This window comes from Hemicordylus capensis, chromosome 5 (assembly GCF_027244095.1).
Source record: "Hemicordylus capensis ecotype Gifberg chromosome 5, rHemCap1.1.pri, whole genome shotgun sequence".
In the NCBI taxonomy this organism is placed as follows: domain Eukaryota; kingdom Metazoa; phylum Chordata; class Lepidosauria; order Squamata; family Cordylidae; genus Hemicordylus; species Hemicordylus capensis.
This window is the reverse complement of record NC_069661.1, coordinates 203025172-203040242: the sequence shown is the minus strand read 5'-3', so window position 1 is coordinate 203040242 and position 15071 is coordinate 203025172. Positions and strand designations below refer to the sequence as shown.

The window sequence follows — 15071 nt, the reverse complement described above, 5'->3', positions numbered from 1 at the left end:
ATCACATCTATATCAAGTATTTTTTACTTCTAAGCTAATATTCCATGGTTAATCTTTATACAGAAACCCCAAGTTGACAAAAACGCAGGTAGGAAGGAATAAGGAGGTGCATGGAATGAGATTTGTGTTCCATTCTGAGCTCGGAACAGAATTCAAATGCCTGGAACATTCCATTGGAACAACCAATTGAGCCAGTTGGTTTGATGGAATGAGCTCAGAACCTCTGCACACATGCAGCAGCCATTTGTGTGGTGGTGCTGACCATGCAAATTGCTGCCGCATGTGCGCAGAGGCCAGAAGAGCACCATTGGTGGGTTAGCTTCAGCGCGAGATGCCAGATTTTGTGCCACTGCTCATGGGGGGCTCATAACCAGGTAATGACCTTTAAAGTTACCTCTCACCGCCCCTCACTGGGAGTCCAAAATGGCACTCAGAACAACCTTCCAACCTGGAAAAGGGTTATTCTGTTCCGAGCTTGAAGCAAATCCTTCATTTGAAGGACATTCTGTTTTGAGCTCGAAACACTTGTAACTGCCTATTTCAAGTCGGAACGTTTCGAGCTCAAAACGTTCTGCACATGGCTAGGAAGGAAGCACTGGATCCCATTCAGATAATGATATGTAAACATCATTTTGCATCACAGTTCTCCAAATATGCCTTGTTTGTAGCACAATAGTGTTTTAGAAGCTTTGACTAGAATATATGCCAATACCTGTTTATCACCATCTCCCAACATAAAGCCTTAAGCCATAAAGTTCCCCAACATAAAGCCTCCCCAACACAAAGTCCTGTTTATTAGGCATAAATATTTAGTTCTAATAAGCAATGCCCATTTACTTTTTACAGATGGCTGCATTAGTTATATCTGGATGGCTGGCTCATAAAAAAACAGATGATACTTTTGAGTTTGAAACTACTCAAGCAGGATGTGCTTTCCACCAGTTGATGTTACAGTAGTATATCTCCTCTTCAGTGCCTCAGCTATAAAGTGAAAAGATTAAAAACCCAAGATCCAGGACAGACTTAGGCTTGTAAATGTTTATCAGAAGTTTTTGAAGCGTAGATAGCAGTTTCATTTCATATAACAAAAATTCTTAGATTTGGACCTCCATTTTGTGGTGATCTCACTTGCTGTCTCCATTTTGTGTTAGGAATTTTTTAAAAAAATTCTGCCCTCCCAAGCATCAGATTGGTGACTTACAGTGTGGAACAATTGGCTGGTGATCCCCCCCCCCGCTGGTTCCAACCCTAACCCTTTTGTGTAGCACACACAGGTATATGATTTTTTCCTCCATAATCACTGGCAGTATATGCAATTCAAACGCCTTGGTTCGTTGTTGTGCCTGTGCCTGTATTTTGGTGACCTCATGGATGGGCACAGTACAGGTTCTGTATGAGTGGACTTCTTTGCAATGAAGATTAGGTCATATTGTGACATGTGAAGCATCTTCTTTTTACTCAAACTAGATTGTTTGCATCTGCAATAGGTTCTGGTGGTGCCACAGGCTCTGATCCATTGCAGAAAGTTTTTGTTGAAATGTGTGCCGTTGTTGTCATTACTCTTCTACTTGTGTGGGTGGGAGGGGGGCAGTAACCTTGCTGTGCCACCGCCAGCCCTGTTTTGCGTCCTCCAGGAATCTGAACTTAATCCACTTATGACCGGGTGCCACCAATGTAGCTGAGTTAGTTGCTTGTTGATTAAATGTTTGAGGGGGGGCTCATTTTTGCTGGCTGCTGCTGCTATCCTGTATGGGGGGGGGGGCTATGGGCAGTGCATTTCATTGTTTCACACTGTTGTGTAGATCAGTTGCATTTCTGTCAGCGGGGACACGGTGGATGTGGTGTGTGTGATCTTTGGAAACCTTTTTTGTAAAGTGGTATATAAATATTTGTTGTGTGCTGCATCCACCCATATGGAACAATGGGGATAGACAGTGCCCATTTCTACCTGTTGGTGCCTCCTGGAATGCCACAGTGAATCAGGTGGTAGTGCCCAATGGGTGGAAGCTACCTCCCAAATTTCAAATAAATTGGCCAAAGGGGTGATTTTTATTTTTATTTTTTACAAATTTTTAAAGTTTGTGCTTCTTTAAGGTTTCTTCCCCCATAGCGAATAATGAGGGTTTCAGCAGTCCCATAACTCAGCATGGATGGTGTCAGGGTGTGTGGTGCCAGAGTAGGTTGTGGTGTAGTGCACATGGTGTACAAACCACAAGCCCATGGGTTACTAGGTTCTGTTGTTGTTTTCAGTTTTTGAGGTGTTCTGAGTGGATTCTTTGATGCAAAATGATAGTAAAGTCTTTGATCATTCTTCAGTCATTTATTTACATCACTACTACTGATTTAGATGACAGAGGTCATAGTCTCACAGTTGGTAAACTGGGATTAACATCCCTCAGCTCCCATTGGCTTTCATGAGTTCTGCAAATCAGAAAAGGAAAACAAGTGGTTCTGTGCTTTGGCACACATAAATAATGGATGCAGTGTAGCTTGCTTTCCTAATTTACTCCAAGAGCAGATATACATCAAACAAGTGTTTATATGCAAATTAGAAATTAAGCAAGGTTAAAAAAAAGGATGTTGAATCTTTTGACAGAACTGCTTAGTGTTGCAGAAGCTCTCTGTTTCCTTCAGTGTTTTACACACAAATTAGAAACTCTCTTTGACATTTCTGACTAGTTGATATCCAGAGATGTGATATCAGCCAAATAAGCCTGAAAAAGACAGCTAACTTCTTGTGTTGATATAAAGCCATTTTTATTAAATACTTGCTAAAGAACACTTGAATTAAGAAGCAGAAGTGAATTTTAAGCATCAGTTGTAAATTAAAATATGACCGAATTTCAAGCTAAGTGCATTATTTGCATTAAATGGCATAGATTAATATTTTGCCTGTCCTGCATTAGTAGACTGAATAATGTCATCGAAAAGAACATTAATGCACTTCCTTATCTGAGTAGATCCTAAACTTTAAACATTTCACCTCTTATATGGGATCATCTTCAAGCTTTAAGCACATACTCTGACATTGCAACTGTATGGGTCTCTTGTCATTCTAATCCTCATGACCAATCCATGGCCTCTAGGATTGTCATTTGTTTTTCTGGCCCCATTCCTATGATTTAACAGTATTTGACACAATGAATTTAGCACAGGAAGTTTTCCTATTACTTTATCTTCTGGATAGGCAAATCTTTACCAGCTTACTTACTTTGATAAGTAAGAAAGTTGATTGTGCTTCTCTGAAAGCACAAGACCAGGGCCAGGGGAAAAAAATATGGCTGCCCCATTTGTCTCCTGCCTACTCACAGCCCTTCCAATTCCAAAGCACCATATAGTGTTGACACTTTTGTTTTTGGCAGAACCTTTGAAATCTGCATAGCAGGCAGGAAAGTAACAGATGCAACTTCATACACCATAGACATGCAGTGATAGCAAAAATTGCACTTGTTTTGTGGGGGTCATGAATATTTTAAAGGCACGGGCTGCCTGCACCACCACCACCTCTCCCTCAATTTACAAGCAGTTACATTGCTTGTACCTGGCATTCAAGCAATGGCTCCATTTCAGGAGTTTCAGGACTCTTTGCAAACCCAACCTAATTGCTTCAGTGCCAATTTTTTAAATTGCTCCTCCCAGAATCAGTGACATACTCTCATCGTTAGAAGACAAATGAAGCTACTTCAGAGTGAGATCAAAGCCTATTCAGTATATATTGCTTTCACTCTGAATTAGTTTCACTTGTTCATAGTGATATCAATTTGAATGATGGCTTTTCTGAATATGGGCTGTGGAATGTGTGTGTGAGTTTTCTTTATGACAAAAACCCTGGGAAAAGTGGGCACTTTTTGTGAGTAGAACAGAAACATTTTATAAAAAGCACCGTTGTTCCAGCTCAGCTCTAAATTTATATACATAAGCGCCCAGAGCACTGAAAACCCAGAAATTGCAGTTGTATCTGGAAGCTGCAATCTGCTTGAGACGAGTCGAGAACTAGAAATATGCAAACCGGTTCAATGTTGAGCTGCCTCGACGTCAACCCAGCCTGCTCGATGGGATTCGGGTCAAGCCAAACCAGCTAAGAGCATACTGGTAAAGGGGAATCCAGTAAGGATTCCCCTTTACCAGTAAAGGAGGGCACCAGGGGACTTAAATAAAAGAGTTGGGATGAGAGAAAAGTAAAATTTTACCTTAAATTTGCCAGTGGCGGTGACAGCTGCAGCAGTTGTGGGGGTAGCAGTGGGGGCTCCCCAGCACCGCTGCCAGAGTGAGCAAGCCTATTTCAGGCCTGTTTGGGGCCCAATTCAGGCCTCTGCACATGTTAGAAGTTAAAAAATGGCCTCTATGCACACACAGAGTCCCAAACTGGGCTTGAAACAGGCCCAAATCAGGCCTGCCCACTCCGGCAGGCCTCAGGGGAGCCCCCGCTGCCACCCTCAACCATCCCTGCTGCCGCTGCTGCTACTAACACCAAATTTCAGGTAAAATTTTAGTTTTCTCCTGCCCCAACCCTTTTTATTTAAACCCCTTGTCCGCCCTTCTCCTGTAGTGGTAAAGGGGAATCCTTATCAGATTCCCCTTTAGCTGTTTGGCCTTGAAAGCCATCCACCTCAAAGCCACCTGGTTAGGCTTGAATTCAAGCTTAACCAGGCCCAGTTCAGGTATCCACAAAACTGGACCTGTTTTGGCTTGAGTCCAGTTCAACTCGGGTTTTCCAGTTTTGTGCACATCCCAAACGAGAACCACTGTCTTAGCTTCCATCGTAAAGTATGGATGAATGTCTAGATTTAGTTGCTAACCAAAATGGAGAGAATGTTTAAATGCACTTTAAACATGTGCAGAAAGTATGCATTTTTTCCAAACTTTCTCTCTATATATGCAGGAGTTACCCAACTTGGGTCCCCAGATGCTTTTGAACTTCAACTCCCTTCGTCTCCAGCCACAATGTCTCTCTGGGGACTCAAGGTTGGGAACCCTGAACCCAGTAGATGTTCTGTGCTGGGAACTAGTCAGGGAGGCCATTGTGGCTGGGGATGATAGGTGCTGTAGTCCAACAATATCTAGGGACCTAAGTTTGGGTAGCCCTGCTAGACACAGTAGCATTCTGCATAGGACTACACCAAATGAATGGGCGGGCGGGCGGGCAAGTGAACAGAGAGACACAAGAGTGATTTCCTTAGTCTTATGCATTATGAAGTGGAAAACAAGATAATAAGCCACGTGAAAGGTTCCTTCTTCAGGAAATGCATGCAAATCTCAACCAAAGGCTCGTTTTGTTTTTCTGTAATAAAGCTTTTGATGTAATTTAAATATTTCTCTCAAAGATTATACTTTTGTACACAGCCCTTTTCTGATTAAAGCTTCATGTCTGAAATATTGGTGGTCTGTTTTCCCCCTCTCTAGGTACTTAATGGAAAAAAGAAATACGGTGCAAATTAAATGCAGCTTATAAAAGTTTATCTCCCCATGCACCCACGTGAGATGCAATATGGAATGCCTCAAGAGTGGAGGATCCGGGATTTTTTTTGTGATCTAAAAGAGACTTTGACAGAAAATGACAATGGGAATTTAATCACATCTTTGAGAAAAGAGCCATGATAACATCAACAATGTGAGAGAAGCAGCCAGTACCTCATGATAATATATGAGAAAAACAAAATACAAGAATATTTCAAATATATTTGGGTCTGATTTGTCTTAACATCTGTAAAGCCTAATGAAACTGTTTCTTATTAGAAGTATCCTGATTAATCTGAGCTATAAACACATTGAGCATATTTTTTTTTACTGTTTCTTGAACACAGTACTCCAGATGTTGTCTTTGTTGGAGATGGACTTCCAGTGCATCGACCTTTTGCACCAACTATCCTAATGACCACTAGAGGCATTGGGAGTAGATATAGTGAGTAAGGGTCACCTTAACTGTTCTACCTGTCTCTACTCTATGACCCCTGATATGACTCTACAAGTATTTCCTGTTGAGAAGCAGAATCCCTTCCTTTCCTTTTAAGAGAGCAGATGGAAACATCTCCCTCCCTCCTTACCTATCCATTATGTAGTTCTATAGATTAGGGTTAGGTCCTTCCTATCCAGAGAGTACTTCACCAATAACTACTTAGTATTTAGCTCTACAAGAATCTCCATGTGTCCTCTAAATAGCTGCAACAACTAAACTCTTCAACTACTCTGTAACTGGAGTGGGTAGCTTCGTTAGTGCTCTGCTAATTAACGGAAGTACTTTTTCACACAACGCGTGATCCACTTGTGGAACTCTCTGCTACAGGATGTGGTGATGGCCAACAACCTGGATGGCTTTAAGAGGGGTTTGGATGACTTCATGGAGGAGAGGTCTGTCAATGGCTACTAGTCAGAGGGCTGTGGGCCACCTCCAGCCTCAAGGGTAGGGTGCCTCTGAGTACCAGTTGCAGGGGAGTAATGGCAGGAGAGAGGGCACGCCCTCAACTCCTGCCTGTGGCTTCCAGCGGCATCTGGTGGGCCACTGTGCAAAATAGGATGCTGGACTAGATGGGCCTTGAGCCTGATCCAGCAGGGCTGTTCTTATGTTCTAATTAACTGGGGGATAAAAATTACAACCCCAGACAGTCTTGGGTAAAACTGAACTGCATACTATTACATTATGAGCTTTGGATTTAATGTGTAGGTGTAGTTTTATTTATGTATTTATTGATTTGATTTGATTTCTATACTGCCCTTCCAAAATGGCTCAGGGAAGTTTACATTTTTTAAAAAACCCTAAAATCAATTAACTATTAAAATCAAAAACTGTAAAAACAACATAAAACCATTATTAAAACTGTTTTTAAAACCCTAGAAAACCCAGCCAAACCGTTATGTTTTAAAAACACTTTAAAAACCCTGGAAGGCCAGGCCAAACAGATAGGCCTTAAGGGCTCTCCTGAAGGCCAATAATGAACTCAGAATACAGATTTCTACTGGGAGTGCATTCCACAGCCCAGGAACAGCTACAGAGAAGGCCTGCCTCTGTCACCACCAGACATGGTGGTAACTGAAGACGGACCTCTCAGATGACCTTAACGTGCAGTGAGGATCGTGCAGAAGAAGGTGCTCCCTAAGATAACTCGAACCAAAGCCATTCAGGGCTTTAAAGGTAATAACCAGCACTTTGTATCTTGCCCAGAAACATATTGGCAGCCAGGCATGATATGGTCTCTCCAGGTTGCCCCAGAGACCAATCTGGCTGCCGCATTTTGAACTAACTGAAGTTTCTGAACTACGTACCAAGGCAGCCCTACGTAGAGCACATTGCAATAGTCAAGCCTGGAGGTTACTAGCTGATGCAGCACTGTTTTGAGATCATCCTCTTCAAGGAATGGACACAGCTGTTGAATCAGCTGAAGCTGATGGAAAGCACTCCTGGCCATAGCCAACACCTGAGATACCAGGTTGAGGTATCTCAGTTTTATTTGAGCTTTTAGGACCTTCAGAATGCTAATAGCATGGAGATAAAACACTAGAGTATTTTAATGCATCTCATTGTCTGAAGATGGAACTTCCAGGCTGACATAATTTGAAAATCAAAGACAGGAATCAGGAAAGGTTTTGAGAAGAATGAACACTGTGGATTTCCACAGTGATGGGTTTTCCATCAGAAAAGATTGCTGTTGTTGTTGGCGGGGTGGTGGTGGTGGTATATCCTTAATAATTTCCATTTATGACTTCTGCCTTTGCTTAGTCCTATGAACCTTTACTTCCTCATGTACCTAAATATCATTCTAGATTCTCTGATGGTCTTAGACTTCCACACTATATCCTCACTAATGCTTCAGAGAAAGAGCCCTGCTGGATCAGATCAAAGGTCCATCTAGTCAAGCATCCTGTTTACAGTAGTGGTCAGTAAGATGCTTCTGCAAAGTGGAAAAACAGTATATGAAGGCAGGAGCCCTCTCATTTGTTCCCAGCATCTGGTATTCAATGACATATTGCTCTGAAGCTATTCATTCCATGGTATAGTGCTCTGAACCTATGTATTCTATTAAGCTATCATTGTTAACAGCTGTTGATAGACATGTCATCGATGGATCTGATGGATCCCCCTTTAAAGCAATCCAAGCTCCATATGTGTCACTTCCTGGAAAAATCCTCTGTAATTCTTGTTGCTCTTTAATATCTATGCACTATCTGTTTGACTAAGGCCTCAAATCACTTAGGCAGGGTTTGCAGAGAGTCAAAAAGGGTACACTTCCCTGGGGCCTGTAATGAAATGGTGCAAGTCTACTTTTATGCAAATTGGCTTGGAACACTGTGGAGCTGTCAGTCATAAGAGGCAGTTAGAGATGGCAGGAGTTGAAAACGAAGTTCAGGAGAGTGGGGGTATGATTGTGAGGAACAATCTCAAAGAGGAGTTGTTCTGAGACTCAAAATATTACAGTCTAAAATAAAGGACTGAGTTACTGGAAACAAGACAGTCTGAAATAAAGACTGGGTGAAGTACAGTTCTGGGAAGGAACTGGTTGCAAAGTGCAGTGAGAGGTTCAAATCATCACCTCTGTAACCCAACAAGATTTCAGCCCTACTAATCAGTAGTGAGACAAACAAACCTCAGATAACATATTTAAATAAATATTCTTCTTGTTTTGTTTTAAAGTACATCTGACTGAGTGATTTCTGTAACAAACCCTCATCATGTCTGCAGAGCCATGATGTCTCATCATGTCTGCAAAGTCATGTGTACAAAGCCATCAGGGTAAAGAAACCAACAGAGTTACAGAGGCTTCATCGTACAATTGGTGGTAGTGGAAATATAAGTACACTTATACAAGCCAAAGTAACATCTAAGGTGAAAAACAACAGAAAATAAACTGTACATACATCCTTGACTCAGACCAAACACCACAGGCCCCGCAAGGCTGAGGGGCCGCAACATCCACTGACAGCATTTGTTGGAGATGCAGTATGATATTTTGACCCCAGGATACCTTTCTGCTGGCTTGCACTGAGGTTTAGTGATGGCACCAAAAGTAAAGTTGTGCCGTCGAGTTGGTGTCGACACCTGGCGACCACAGAGCCCTGTGGTTTTCTTTGGTAGAATACAGGAGGGGTTTACCGCTGCCTTCTCCCGTGCAGTGTGAGATGATGCCTTTCAACACCTTCCTATATCGTTTCTGCCCGATATTGGTGTTTCCCATAGTCTGGGAAACATACCAGCGGGGATTCAAACCAGCAACCTCTTGCTCCCTAGGCAAGTTACTTCCCCACTGTGCCATTAGGTCACCAAAGTTCATCATTAATTCCCTCAGCAGAGCTATTTAAAAAGTCATTCTTAATTACAGTACTGCCATTTTAAAAACCATGTTTAATGCTTACTGTACCATTATGTATCTCCCTCCCCATAGCCAAATATTTTAATATCTTCCTAGCTGAAAGCTGGGGTTAATGACCATGACTATGAAGCTTTTTGAGCAACACGTGAGATTACAGTGCTGTTAGACTGATGTATTAGCTAGATCTACTGATTATCATGCTGAGTGAGATAGTTATTATGTAAGAAGTTGGATAAATAGCCTACAATAAACTTTATAAACTGAACTTTGTATCTTTTCACAGAGATCATGTAGAACAAATAGCACTTTCAAACAGAAATAAACGAACAAGCAAACATTTGGCTTTACACGGATGTATTTGAACCTATACATTTTCCTCTCATGTTTAATCTCTGTTTTATGCCCAGAGCATTGAGGAAAAAGTGGTAAGAACTATTTCTAAAAACAGAGTACTCTGTTTCACCTTTATCTTTGTAAATCTTATACTTGCTAAAGCTCCACCTTTTAAGAAATAATTACTAGTTTAAGTCACAATGAAAAATTACATGGGGGGGAATCTAGATTTGCTGGCAGTTTCCTAAAATAGTACTTGGTTTCATTAGTGAAACTGTGTATATCTTTCCACATGACAAAGTATAATGCACCAGGAATTTCTCAATTCATTTCCCAAAGAAATGAATGGGAACACAAGAGCTCAGTAGGGATCCTATACTCTTCCCATTTGTTTTAGTAGATTTGCAAAAGAGAACTTTCAAGTGAATTTTGTCATTTTGCAATTTTACTAATAATGCCCTTGCCATATTTTATTCTGTTTTCTGCCAAGCTTCCACAACAGGAAGAATTTCAACCTGACCCAACCCATTGGTGAAGGCCAACAGCTGCTGGGAGCTTGCTTCTGACCCTCTTCATGAAAGAATTTTGCTGCAGCTCTCAGTTGTCTTGAGGCAGCAGAGATGAGGTGGCAGTCTGGGCACAGTCAGTGGCCAGGGGATTGGGGAACAAGGGCTGCTGGGAGGTTGCACTCCCTGTCTCCTAGCAATGGTCAGCCAGTCATCCCAGAGATGATCAGTCTCAGATGAACTGAAATGTTTCTTAAAAGGTCATTCCAGTATTTCCAAAATGATCTCTTTTCCCTATTTTCCATCCTAACTTCTCTTTTCTTGTATGTCTAGTGTCTTCTGACTATAAGCCTGAGGTCAGATGCTATGTCTTTAATTTACACGATGCTAGGTAATCTAAATAGTACCTAGAGAAGGATGTGGTCATCACAAAACACTTTTGATCACTTTACCCTGAGCAATATTTAAAGCATATTAGGCAGAAAGAGAGGCTATTCTCACGATGGGGGGGAAACCGGGCCCGGTTTTCCCCCATCAAGAGAACCACTGGGCTCGCAGGTGAACCTGGTGGTTCTCTGATGGCTAGCCCACCAAAGAAGCCCTCCACTTTAGCAAGTGCTCCGCTAACCCAGGTTTTCTGGTCATGTGCCAATGTGGCAACACATGGGGAGACCCCCACCAGGAGACTGAAACAAGCTTCCCAGTCCTGGGGGTCTCTCCAGAATACCCCGCACAGCCACGCGGGGCATCCTGGAACTTCCGGGGGCCATGCGGCCCCCAATCCCTGCAGCTGCCACCGGCTCCATGGCAGAGCCAGCAGTTGTGTGGGCAGCCAGTCCAGCCGCCCAGAGCTTGGAGGCTGCTCGTCTGCAGGGAGAGCAGGTTAAGCCCACTCTCCCTGCAGACCCGCCAGAAGCTCTTCTCACCAATCGTGAGAAGAGCTTCAGAGAGTACAATAGACTAGAGCCCATTGTCCATTGAATGCATTCTAGTTTTGTTTGTAGATAAAGCATTGCTAAAAACAGAGGACTCTATTTCCTTTTTATCTTTGTAAATCTTATACTTGCTAAAGCTCCACCTTTCAAGAAATAATTACTAGTAAGTCACAATAAATATTACAAAGGAAAAAAATTGCTGGCAGCTTCCTAAAATATCCTTTGGTTTCAGTAGTGAAACTGCCTATATCTTTATAGGGAAAAGTGAGGCATGCACCAACTCTAATAAAATGATCTGTCACATTTATGTCCTGAAAAGAACTAGAATCGTTCAGGTATATGCTAGTAAGAGAAATAAGGACCAGAAATAGAAAGTTTGGTCCAAATTGTTTGATCCAAAACAAAGAAAAACCAAAAAGATAATGAGATAATGTTCTTTGTTTGCATTCCAGGATGGCAATGGAAACTAATCGACCACAAAACATTGGCTCTTTCAGTAAATGTGTTTGCATAAAATATGAACAGTTTCCACTGGATATTAGTGACTGGATAACCCATTCTAATAACCATATAAAAGAGTGTTTAACTACACATCTGTTTCCTCTCTCTTACATACTGCATAATGAATCAGAGTGGATATGGAATATGGCAAGAGATTGCAAGTACGTCAATATGGCTTGTTCTATAAGGTAATGAATGGCATTGGCCTAAATAAGCACTGAAGTATGAAGCCCTATAATATTAGATAGCTTCCTGCTACATTTGTGGGTGTGTTTTTTTCTTGAAAAGGCCTTATTAAGACATTCTAGTATAACAAACTAGGGCAGCAAGCTTTAATTAGTTTTATGGGTAGATTAGTCAACTAAAGGTTGAGTTGATCCGTAAGGGAACATTTTAATCAGTGAACTGAAAGACACATTTTATCTTTTCAAGCCATTTTGATCCTATTATGGTATATTATAATATACAGTGGCTGAAAACTGTACAACATTCCATCTGCCTTGTAACAGAATGTGGGTGCAGTAGCACAAGAGCACGCTTGCATAAGTAGTAACAATTGCACAAATGCCGTTGCATGATGGGCAGCCATTTGAAATAATGGCCATTCTTTGTGCAATGTTTTTCCACAATTCTTACTGTAGGGACCATCAACTTGAGGATTCTTCCTGGGGCCTCTTTAAGCATTCAGAAGTGTGGGGAGGGGCTTTTGTCACCTACCTTCTTCCTTTACTGGCCACCAAGGAAGCTTACTTTGCCCCTCACTGTGGGTCCAAGCTACACATACCTCCTATCTTGCCTGGCCTTCCTCATCATGGGTTCTGAGTTCCCTAAATATTTCATTGCAAGAGGCACACTTCCCCCAGTTCCACCCTGCTTCCGAAGCTGCCTTCCCCCATAGGGCTATCCTCTGTCTTCCTGGTGGCCCATGGTAACAGCCATCGCTTCCCAGAATGCTCTCATTGGTCCTTCTTACCATCTTGTATACTTCCTGGACCCTACATAGTGGTGAAGAGGCATGCCCTGGATCCCTCCTTGCTCCATCAAGAAGCTGCGTGCCAGGCCAACCCCACCCTGCCGCCATAGTGTTGCATGTCGAAACATGCACCTTTCCCACTTTCTTCTCAGGACACTGCTTGAGTGTCTTGCAGGTTCCTATTGCTTCCTTCTGAAGGGAGCACATCATCGGTACTCTTGTGCCATAAGAGTACCCATACTCTTATGGCACGGGTACTCTTGTGCTACTGCACATACATTCTGTTACAAGGCAGGTGGAACATTACAGCATGACTGCCAATCTTTGTATATTATTGTGATTTTTAAAAGACTTTTAAAAGTGGCAACAGTAAGTGGCAGCCTTGTTGATTAAATAATTAATTCCTCAAAAAGACACTTACCTTGAGATTTTGGTAATTAAATTTACATTTAATTATATAATTAATTGGATGCTTTAAACAGCAGATGATTAAGCATCTAAAACAAACCTTTAATCTATGGACAGCTACCTAAAAGTAAGCCAATTTGAGATCATATTTTGTGTCAGCAGATATCTTGCCCTTGAAAGAATAAACATTTGTTTGTAATGAAAATAAATAAACTGAGGGAAAGCAATATTTTGTAGAGAGCATAAGTCAAATTATGTCTAACATAACATAAACCTCTTCATGATAATTCTTCAGTAAAGTGGTAAAGAAAAACAATTGAGTTAAGGTTTTGGTCAGGGTAGTTGATTCTGTACCGGATTTGTCATATTTATTGTTGTTTGTTTACACAGTCAGACAGGTGTTATTGACTGGTTTGTTTTATCGAGACATCGAGTCCTTCCCAAGGACCTGGGATCGCTGAATTTTATTATCAATATCGTTGTTATTATAGATATTGTCGTAGAATATAGGCTGTTCCCAGTAAAGCTGCTTTTTGTAATTGGCTGGTGGTGATTTCTGTGGCCCCTATGGTGCTGAGGTGCTCTTCAAGTTGTTTTGGAATTGCACCTAGGGCACCAATTACTACTGGGATTATTTTGGTCTTCTTCTGCCACAGCCTTTCAATTTCAATTTGTAGATCTTTGTATTTTGTGATTTTTTCTATTTCTTTTTCTTCTATTCTGCTATCCTCTGGTATTGCTATGTCGATTATTTTAACTTGTTTTTCTTTCTTCTCAACTACAGTTATATCTCGTGTATTGTGTTGCAGATGTTTGTTTGTTTGTAGTCGGAAGTCCCATAATATTTTTGCATCTTTATTTTCTACAACTTTTTCAATTTTTTATTATTATTACAAATATTTGTATACCACTCTTCAACAAAATTCTCAAAGCGGTTTACATAGAAAAATAAATAATATGTAAATAAGATTGTCTTCTGTCCACAAAGGGCTCACAATCTAAAAAGAAACATAAGGTAGACACCAGCAACAGTCACTGGAGGGATGCTGTGCTGGTGTTGGATAGGGCCAGTTGCTCCCCCCCTGCGAAATGTAAGAGGTTCACTACTTTAAAAGGTGTCGCTTTCCTTGGTTAGCAGGGATAATTTTATGGATTCAATCTTAACTATGGCCACCTTCACACATAACGGCAAACCATGGGTAGAAGAACCCAAGGTTAATTTCTGTAACAGAGAATCGCATCACATACATTCGGCCAACCATATCCTGGCAATCTCTGGTTTCAGGATAGGGGAGCCACTCCCACTTTTTGATCCACCAAGGCTGAATCCCAACAAGCTTCTTAGAGCTTGCTTCGCTAAACTGTGGGCAGGGTATCAGAACATCTGCAGAATGGCAGCCATTGGCCACAATCTTCAAGGGAGCGTGCCAAACACGATCACACCTTTTGAGAATGGAGCACCTGCCCCAAGCAGGGAAAGAGCATTTAAATCCCTTTAAATAGTATTTAAGCCCTTCTCCTGACCGCTATTACACCACTACTCTCATAAGAGTCCTGCATCAAAACAGTCTCAGAAAAGCACAATTTCAGGCAATTGGGGGATCCTGAAGGGCAATATTTTTCTGTTTCTCTGGGAAGGGGTCATGATGACTTCCTAGAAGGGAATATGTATATAAGGGAGGGCAAGGATTCTGGGACTTGTCCACTGTGACCAAGGATGCTCTTGTGATGGCAGACCCCAGCAAAGCAGCCCAGGAACACCTAAGTACATTCCATGTGTTGCTTGCCGGCTGGGGATTAGCCCTCTAATGACATGGCCAGTACTTTGGGGAGGACCAGAGGTTCAATAAGATCAGTCCTCTGTCAGACCGAGCTCTCATGAGTTAGGCCATCCAAATTAAGAAGCCTCCACTAGTATGCCCCCCACCCCCGTTCTTTCTGGTAAATAATAGAACTTGTACACCACAACTCCCCTCCTTTCCAGGCAACCTTTTCATACTGTTGTGAGCCAAGCCTGGTTTGTACACTAGAGATGCTGTGGAGCTAGCACATGAAATTAGGCTTGTTTCACCAGTGTCACAAAGTGGCCAGTTCTTTATACAGTGACCATGTA

At 41.8% G+C, this 15071-nt stretch overlaps 2 long non-coding RNA genes across 2 annotated transcripts; both read left to right on the top strand.

Moving 5' to 3' along the window:
* Positions 1-254: 254 nt before the first annotated feature.
* Positions 255-5680, top strand: LOC128328180 (uncharacterized). The gene is made up of 2 exons (XR_008309063.1): positions 255-374; positions 5404-5680. It is a non-coding gene; the product is annotated as an uncharacterized LOC128328180 (long non-coding RNA).
* A 2634-nt stretch (positions 5681-8314) lies between these two features.
* On the top strand, positions 8315-13925 carry LOC128328179 (uncharacterized). Its single transcript, XR_008309062.1, has 3 exons — positions 8315-8818; positions 9586-9727; positions 11529-13925. It is a non-coding gene; the product is annotated as an uncharacterized LOC128328179 (long non-coding RNA).
* The last annotated feature ends 1146 nt before the right edge of the window (positions 13926-15071 follow it).